Below are 8412 nucleotides of genomic sequence, written 5' to 3'. Positions count from 1 at the left end.
TTGTGATGGAAGAGGAGGATTTCCTATCAGTGACTTTGCCACCTGATGCCTGCTATGTCTGCAGGACTCTGGCATCTCCGTGCAAGAGGCACGTCCCCACAGGACCTCCCTCGGAGCGTCCTCAGATTTGGGCCTAGGAATTGCGGCAATCATATTGTGTTCTACAATACTTTTTGTGGATTATTGATGGCATCTTATGAAAGTAAATTGCATCACTCCCACAGCCCGGCGAGCCGACAGTGTCAGTCTATTAGTGTCTCGTTGCCGGAGGGGACAGCTCACTGGTTGTTTGAGCTGTATGAGATCCCAGAGGGCAGAGAAGTGTGCTGAAAATGCAGAAAATTTAGCTTTCAATAAACATATCAAATCATTGCAATTTGTTTATGATGGTGGTTCACTCAGACTTAAAGTTATTTTCTTTTCCATTTTGCAAATGCTTTGATGTCGCCCAAGGATTTCACAGTGTGCTGCACAGGCAGGACAGACACGTCACGTGCAGGTCTGGGCTTTCTGGTCCGCAAGATAGAAGCGGGGCCTTGTGCAGGGACAAAAGTGTCTGCAGTCTCTGAACAGCTGATCCAGACCTGTCTTCCCCTCCTGGCTGCTTGGAGGGCCCTAGAGGCCCCAGAGCAGGTGCCGGGACACAGGTGGCTCATGCCATTGGCAGGCACGGCTGCAGTTCCTGAGCAGGCTGTCTAGGAGTGGGGCGTGGGCAGGGACCATGTCTGGCAGGATATTTTCTGGAACCTGGGTTTCCTGAGTGGAAGCACAGGTAACATTCAGGGGTCTGCCATGGTGTGGAAGGATGACCTGTGGCCACAGACCTGGAGGCTGTGGGGAAGAAGTCCCTTAAGAAACCTGTCCAGGCAGGGTCTGTGGCCAGCTCAGGGCTACCCCGGTATGAGCACGGCTATAGCTGGGCTGGGCTCTGCTCTTTCAAGAACAGGCCGATCTCCCTGGCTGTGCACCTTTTCCCTCATTGTCATCGGCCCCCACAGCAGTGGCAGACCCCCCCCCCCCCCCACCGGCTCCGTGTCCTCATGGAGAGGGACAGAGAATTTCCAGGACTGGGCCAACCTGGGTCCTGGGGGAAATACCCACATCCTCGAGTTAAGGAACTGAGTGCAGGACAGGTTAAAGGTGGGCAGGGCGGGGTCGGCCCAGAGCTCTGCTCTGGAGAGCAACCCTACGGGGCTTTCACCATCCCTTAGAGTGAGAGACGTGAGCGTTAGTGGAAGGGAGAGACAGAGGGGCGGAGGCCTCCAGCCAGGAGGCACCCTGCAGGGAGAGGGTGACGATGGGGTGGCGGGATGGGTTCCACGCTCCACCTCTCAACAGGCTCCCCTGGAAGGCTGTGGGGGGGGCCTGGGGACCAGGGTGGGGGCCAGCTAAATAGCTCTTGCAAGGCAGAAAGCTGGTGGGGCTGACCTTGGTCAAAGTCCACTCTTTCTTCTTCCCCCTGTTCTCCACTTCCCCTTCTGTCTCTCTTCCTCCCCCTCCTCTCCTTCCCCCTCCTCTTCTCTTTCCTCCCCCCCCAGCCCTCATTGCTCACTCTGGGGAAGCCAGCTGCCCAGCCAGGAGGGAGGCCCATGTGTTTTAAGTGTCTTCATAACTGGTCACTCCCTTTGAAAGTGTGCTGTAAGAGTCACCTGAGGGAAACTGCTCTGTGACTTTCCTTCTCGTCCCTGTCTGCTTTTGGTATTGAGTTACCTAGATAATTTTTTTGGATGTCTCTTCTAGTTTACTAATTTTCTCTCATCTACATCTAATGCACTGATTAATCAGCTCATTGAGTTGTGTTTCATTAGATTTTTGAGATAATAGTAGGTACGTGTACAGTTGGAGCAAAGTCCAGGGAGGTCCTGGGATCCTTTGCCTGGTTTCCCCACTGGTGGCCTCTTGGAAGATCTCCACTGCACCGGAGCTCACCGACCTCCAGGACCATGCCAGCCTGACCTCACCCCCCTGTTGCTGCAGCCACAAGCCTGCTGCCTGGGTCCATCTTGCCACCTGCAGGGTGCATGAGCAGGCTGTATGATGAGTAACATTTGGGGATTGGTTTCTGTCATTGCACACAATTCTCAGGATTCACCAGGCTGCTGTGTGCACCTCTGGGTCTTTCCTGTGCACTGAGATGGAGGCTGCTGCCTGCTCAGAGGGACCACAGTTTGATATCCATTCACCAACCATTGTTATGGCTCAGATGTGGTGTCCCCAAAAGCTCAAGTGTGAGACAACACATGGAGGTCTGGAAGAGAAACCACAGGGTCATAGCCTTAACCTAATCACTGGATTAATCCCTGATGGGATCCACTGAGTGGTGACTGAGGCAGGTGGGGTGTGGCTGGAGGAGGTGGGCATTGGGGACTGGGCTTTGGGTACATATTTGTATCTGGTGAGTGGCGTCTCTGTTTCCTGATCTCCATGTGAGCTGCTTCCCTCTGCCACACTCTTCTGCCATGTTCTGCCTCCTCGGGCCCTGAGCAAAGGAGCAGCCTCCTATAGACTGAACCTCTGAAACTGTGAGCCTGGATAAACTTTTCCTCCTCTACAGTTGTTCTGGTCGGGTCCTTTAGTGACAGCAGCAATAAACACGGATTAAAACACAAAGACTCCTGGGTGTTTCCCATTTGGGGCTGATAAAACACATTTTTATATGAGCAGAAATTTTCATCGTTGATGTTATTCCTGAGCCTGGAGAAGACTTTTTGGAATTTTTAAAGTTACATTTTCAAATTCTAAAGAGCTTTTGGACTTTTTAAATCATCCAATTCATGTGGGGTGAGTATTTTCTCTTTTGAGTGCATTTTTTGGTAGAATTGGTCTGTTTTGTCTAAGATTGGAATTTCTCTTGTAAAGCATTCTGTGTGGTATTTCCTTATTATCCTTCTGAAATCACCCTGTGCTATTTTTGTCTTGTTCCTGATGTGGGAATTTGCGTGTTCCCCCTCCTTTCTTTGTCTGTCTTTAGAGCCTGTCGATTGGCTAGACCTTTGCAAAGGACAAGTCATTTACCTCATTTTTCTCTATTGCTGTTCTGTGTCCAGTCTCATTGATTTCTGCTCTTATCTTTCACTCTCTTTCTTCTTTCTTTTTCCTTTGCTTTACTCTGTTCTTCTTTTTTCTGGGGTTGGAGCGGGAGCCTGGATTGCAGAAGTGAGACGCCAGTGTTTTTTTTTTTTTTTTTTTATTTGTTCTAATTAGTCAGTCAGACCTGGCAGTAGAATGCATTTTGATCCACTGTACACACATGGAGCACCACTTCTCCTTCCTCTGGCTGAAGGTGGTGTAGAGTCACACTGGTAGTGTGATCCTACATGTATATAGAGTAATAAAAAATATGGAATGAATTTGCGTGTCGTCCTTGCACAGGGGCCATGCTAATCTTCTCTGTATCATTCCAGTTTTTCTATACTTGCTGCCGAAGCAATCCCTGGTTTTTTGTTTGTTTGTTTTGGATTTTTTTTAGTTATACATGACAGTAGAATCAATTTTAATATAATTATACAACCATGGTCTTATTCCAACTAGGACCCCATTCTGTGGATGTCCATGATGGTGGGATTCACTGTGGTGTATTCTATACGTACGTAGGAAGATTATGTCAGATTCATTCCACTGTCTTTTCTTTTCCTATTCCCCTCCCTTCCTTCATCCCCCTTTGCCTAATCTACTGAATTCTGTTCTCTCCAGTCCTCATTGTGGGTTAGCTTCCACATTCCAGCAAAAACATTCAACCTTTGGTTTTCTGGGGATTGGCTAATTTCACTCAGCTTGATAGTCTACAAATCCATCCATTTACTGGAAAATTTCATGAAGTCATTCTTCTTGATGGCTGAGTAGTACTCTATTGTGCATATACACCACATTTTCTTTATCTGCTAAGGGGCACCTGGGTTGTCTCCATAGCTGTGTGGTTGTGAATTTTGCTGCCATAAGACTCCATGTGGCTCTGGGGCTGTGCAATCCCCTCTCTGTCCTGCTCCAGCAGGGCTCTAAGCAGTTGGTGTGCTGTTTTTTCACCTCTGTTCAGTTCAGTGTATTTTTAATTTTGTTCAAGAGTGTGGTTGGTTTTGAACTGTGGATTTTTATTATTCAGTTCCACATGTTTGGGGCTTTTTGTGCTATCTCCTGTCCCTCCAGTGTGGCTCCATTGTGGGTGGAAAAGGCAAACTTTTACATTTATTAAGTCTGGTTTGTGGTCTACTTGGTATGGTAACATGGGTGTTCTGCCATTGGGCAGAGTGTTCTAGAAATATTGATCACATGCCATTGGCTCTTAGTGTTTCGAGGTCTTTTATATTATTGCTGATTTTCTGCCTAGTGTTCCAACTGTTGTTGAGAGAAGGATATTGACGTTTCCAGCTATAATTGTGCATTTGTTTATTTCTCCTCTCAGTTCTCAGTTTTACTTCATACATTTTGTAGTTCTAGTCTGACAAAGATGTATCGAGGGTTGCTATGTCTTAATGGTGATTGACTGTTTTATTATTATATAATTCTTTGTCTCTGGTAATTTCCATTGTTCTGAAGTCTGTAAGTCTATCCTATGTTAATACAGCCACCCCTTGACTTTGATTTTTTTGGTCTGATCTATCTTTCCCTTCTGCTCACTTCCAGTCTGCCTCTATCATTATATCTAAAGGGAATTACCATTAGACAACACACAGTTGGGTCACATCCTTAAATCTCCTTTGACAATTTCCCTGATTTAATTGATGTTTCTTGACCATTTACATTTAGTGTAACTATTAAAATGTTAGAGTTAGAACTCATCTTTCACATTTTGGGTTCCTGTTTGTTCTCTCTGGTTTTCGGGTCTTGTTTTCTTTTCCCTCTTTTTCCTCAGGGGTTTCTTGAATATTCAGAATTCTGTCTTGATCTGTTGTGTTTGAAAGCTGGGTATTGAACTGGACAGCATAACTTGTCATGTCTCCTCGTGTTTTTCATTCATCGCTGTGAGTGGAAAGCGGAGATCTTACCTACCTTTACGTCCCTCTATCTTGCTCCACTTCTAATTGTCCAGGAGTTTTCTCTACATGCACTTAGAACCATATCAGAGTTATAATTTCTGTTTCAACCTTTTACACAGTCTAGAAGACTCAGGAGAAGGAACTTGTGGTGTTCGCCTCTTTTTTTTGTGAACTGTGTTCTTCTATCCTAAGGTTCCAAGTTTCCTTCTTTTACTGTTTCTTCTATGTTTGGAAAAATTCCTTTGACCATCCTCTGGTAACCAGTTCTCATACTTTTCTTCTGAGAAGGACAGTTTTTGCTTAATTCCTGAAGGATATTTTCACTGGATGTAGAATTTCCAGGACTGAAAAATGTGTGGTGCTTCTTTCCTGACCTGCGTGGTTTCTACTGTTGTTCCAATCATTCTCCCTGCTAGGGAGTCTTCCCTCTGCTTCAAGCCTTCTTTCTGGCTCTTAGTTTCTAGAAGCTTGACTGTGACATGGTTTATGTGCCTTTCTTTGCTCTCATCGTTTTGGGGACGTACTAAGCCTCTGGAATCTCTGAGTTAGTGTCTTTTGCCAAATATGGGGAGTTTCCCCATTGCTTTTTTGAGTTCTTTTCTGGTCAGTCTGCACTGACACCACTGTGAGAGCCTTAGCCACAGTCCTGTGGGCCTGAGGCTCTCTTCATCTTTAGTCTATTTATTTCTGTGTCCAGCCTGGGCCATTTCTGTTTCCATCTTCCATTCCACTATTTTTTTCCCTCTGTTCCCACCATTTTTTGGGTGAGTCCAACCACTGCACTTTTTAAATTTCAGTTATTACATTATTTTCAGTTCTAGAATTTCCATTTGCCCCCCCCCCCACCTTTTTTTTAAACTATAGCTTACGTTTGTTAAAGTTTTCTATTCCTTTCACAAGACTGCCCTTTTTCACTTATTTCAGAGTGTTTGAAGTCCGGTGGTGGCTCTGACCTTGTGTCAGGTAGCTGTGACATCTCTACCACTCAGTGTCAGCTGAGTATTGATCGCCTCTTTACATTCACTCTGAGAGCTTCCAGGTTCTTCTGACGGTGCCTGGCTTTCATTGAGTCCTGGACTCTCTGGGTGTTGTCTTGACACGGGGACCTACTAGGAGTGGCAGGTCTGGCTGGCTTACTCTGATCCTCTCTGGCTGGAGAGGGGGGTCTCATTAGTGCAGGTGAGTCAGGGCTGCAGGCCCTCCGCTCCACTCACACCCACTCCTCACTCCTGTGGGTGGGGCGCTTGCTTCGACTCCTCAGCCGTGGTGTGGGGCGTGGGAATTCCTCGGTACTTTTTCCATGTGACCAAGAGGAGAGATGGCCTTGGTATCACTGGATGCTGGTGAAATTCCTGACTTTCTCTCAGGTGTCCTCTGTTCCCTTAGAGGGGAGAAGAGAGGGGTCTTGCCCCATCGCAGGGTAGGGGGATGTCCAGGCTGCCTGCGCAGTACTTACCATGTCAGTGGGTGAACATGGTTCTTTCTGTGATACCTGCTGGAGTGGTGCTGCCACCCTGGACATCTCTGGCTTGCTAGGCTCCTTGTTTCTAGATCATTACTAGAGAAAGCAGCTCTTGTTGGGGCTTCTGTCTGCACCCGTTATTGTTTCTGGGTTGCTGGCTTATTTGACTTCGGGTCTGAGAAAACGCAGAGAGCTCACCAGAGTGCTGCTCTCAGACCTCAAGTCTGCTGATCAGAAAGTCCTCTCCACACTCCCAGAATCTTCCTATGTAGTGAATAAAAGGTATTTAGGGCCTTAGTTATTTTTAGCTGAAGGAATTGTATACTAGTTTTGTCTTCTGGACAAGGAGATCATTGAGATTTTTCTTTTAATTCTCATAGTTTTATTTCTAGAAATTCTTTTTTTTTTTTTTTTAAATCTGGTGTGCTCTTTGTCTGTATGTTTCACTTTTATATCTTTAAAACATCCATCACAATGAGCTTGCAGCCACTGAGTCCTCACTTGGAAGGCAGCTGCTCTGTGCCTTGTCTTTGCCCATGGCCTTCTGGATAGGCTGGGGGCTTCTTTCTTCCGAGAGGCTGCCCTCTCTCCCTTCTGCTGCCCAGGGCCTTGACTGAAGGTGCAGGCAAATTTGGTGTCCAGCTTGAAGGTTTCTGGATCTGCAACAATGTGAATTCAGACTGCACACCTGCAAGAGGACAGCTGGGGGATGCCAGGGACGTTTTTTCTCCTCTCGTGGTAGGGAGGAAACCAATACATTGCTTTGCTACTTCCTGCATGGTGAGGACCATTTCTTACTTATACTTGAAGGCACATGTAGCCCTTTAGAGTCTTGACTTGGTGTGGGAAACTCCTTTTAGATTCTCATCCTTGGGTGTTCCATGGGTTTTATCTCCTTCCCCTATGTCTCTCCTATAGAGCCACCACAGAAGCAGCTCTGGGCCAAACTTTCTTGAATTTCCCTTCCTCCCAGAATTCCTGTTTACATTATAGTTTTGTCTTTATAGAATACTTGTATGTTGCCAACACATTAAAATAACCAGAGCTTATGAATCACTAACCATCTGCATTGACGGGGTATTTGAGGTGTCCTTTTGAGGGCCACTCTGGGGCATGACAAGTGGGTAGGATTTCATGTGCAATGGACTTTTCAGCAGAGCCAAGGTTTAGAGGCTGTACCTAGGAAACACTGTGTGTCCTGGGGAACTGGAGCACCTCCTTAGGATTGTATTGACTGTGACATGGGTGAAGGTTAAGTCTGGAGATTTCCCCTAGGAAGGGACACCCACCAAAATGACATCTGTAGGGACTGGGAAGCTAGGCAGTTGTGGGTTGAATGGAGGTGGATGGGAAATGCAGAGCCTGGGAATATGACCTTGGCAGGAGCAGGTGAGCTGCTGAACTCAGCAACAAAGGAATGCAGGGTAGGAGGCATTTTGCAAGTGCTTAGCCAGAGATCCCACATGTGAGTGAAGCTGAAGGCAGAGCTGGGCAGCTCAAAGGTCTGAGGGAACCACCGGGAAACGGGGGAGAGGGGAGAAACTGATGGAGACACGGCTGGGCAGAGGTGGGAGGTACCCTCAGGTCGGCTCATGTCTGGAAACAGTGGGCCTTGCTGTTGGGTTAATGAGCTCATGGGAATGTGCCCAAGCTGCAGGAGTGTCAAGGGCTGAGGTCCTGGAAAGTCATCGCAGGGCACCCTGCATCCTTGCAGAATTCCACGGAGGAGACGGGTTGCTGGCCTGGTGTCTAGGGTGGAGCATGGTCCTGGGTGTCCCTACAGCAACACATGTGCTGTAGGGTAGCTCCCTCTGCCTACACCTGCTTCTATGGGAGGTATTTGGGGCAGGTGTTTGGTTCCTCTGTTTGTCTTCAAGGATTTCGGTTTACGTCAGACTTGTGGGAGATTTGGGGAGGGATCCAGGACTGGACTCCTCCCTTTCAATATCTTCATCAGTTCCCGGGGCCAGGTTTCTT

At 47.2% G+C, this 8412-nt stretch overlaps 1 pseudogene; it reads right to left on the bottom strand.

The window, feature by feature from the left end:
* Positions 1-3334: 3334 nt before the first annotated feature.
* On the bottom strand, positions 3335-3430 carry LOC114088710 (U6 spliceosomal RNA; annotated as a pseudogene).
* Between the last annotated feature and the right edge of the window lie 4982 nt (positions 3431-8412).

This window comes from Marmota flaviventris, chromosome 4 (genome assembly GCF_047511675.1).
Source record: "Marmota flaviventris isolate mMarFla1 chromosome 4, mMarFla1.hap1, whole genome shotgun sequence".
NCBI lineage: Eukaryota > Metazoa > Chordata > Mammalia > Rodentia > Sciuridae > Marmota > Marmota flaviventris.
The sequence above is the reverse complement of the archived record's forward strand: the minus strand, read 5'-3'. Positions and strand labels throughout refer to the sequence as shown.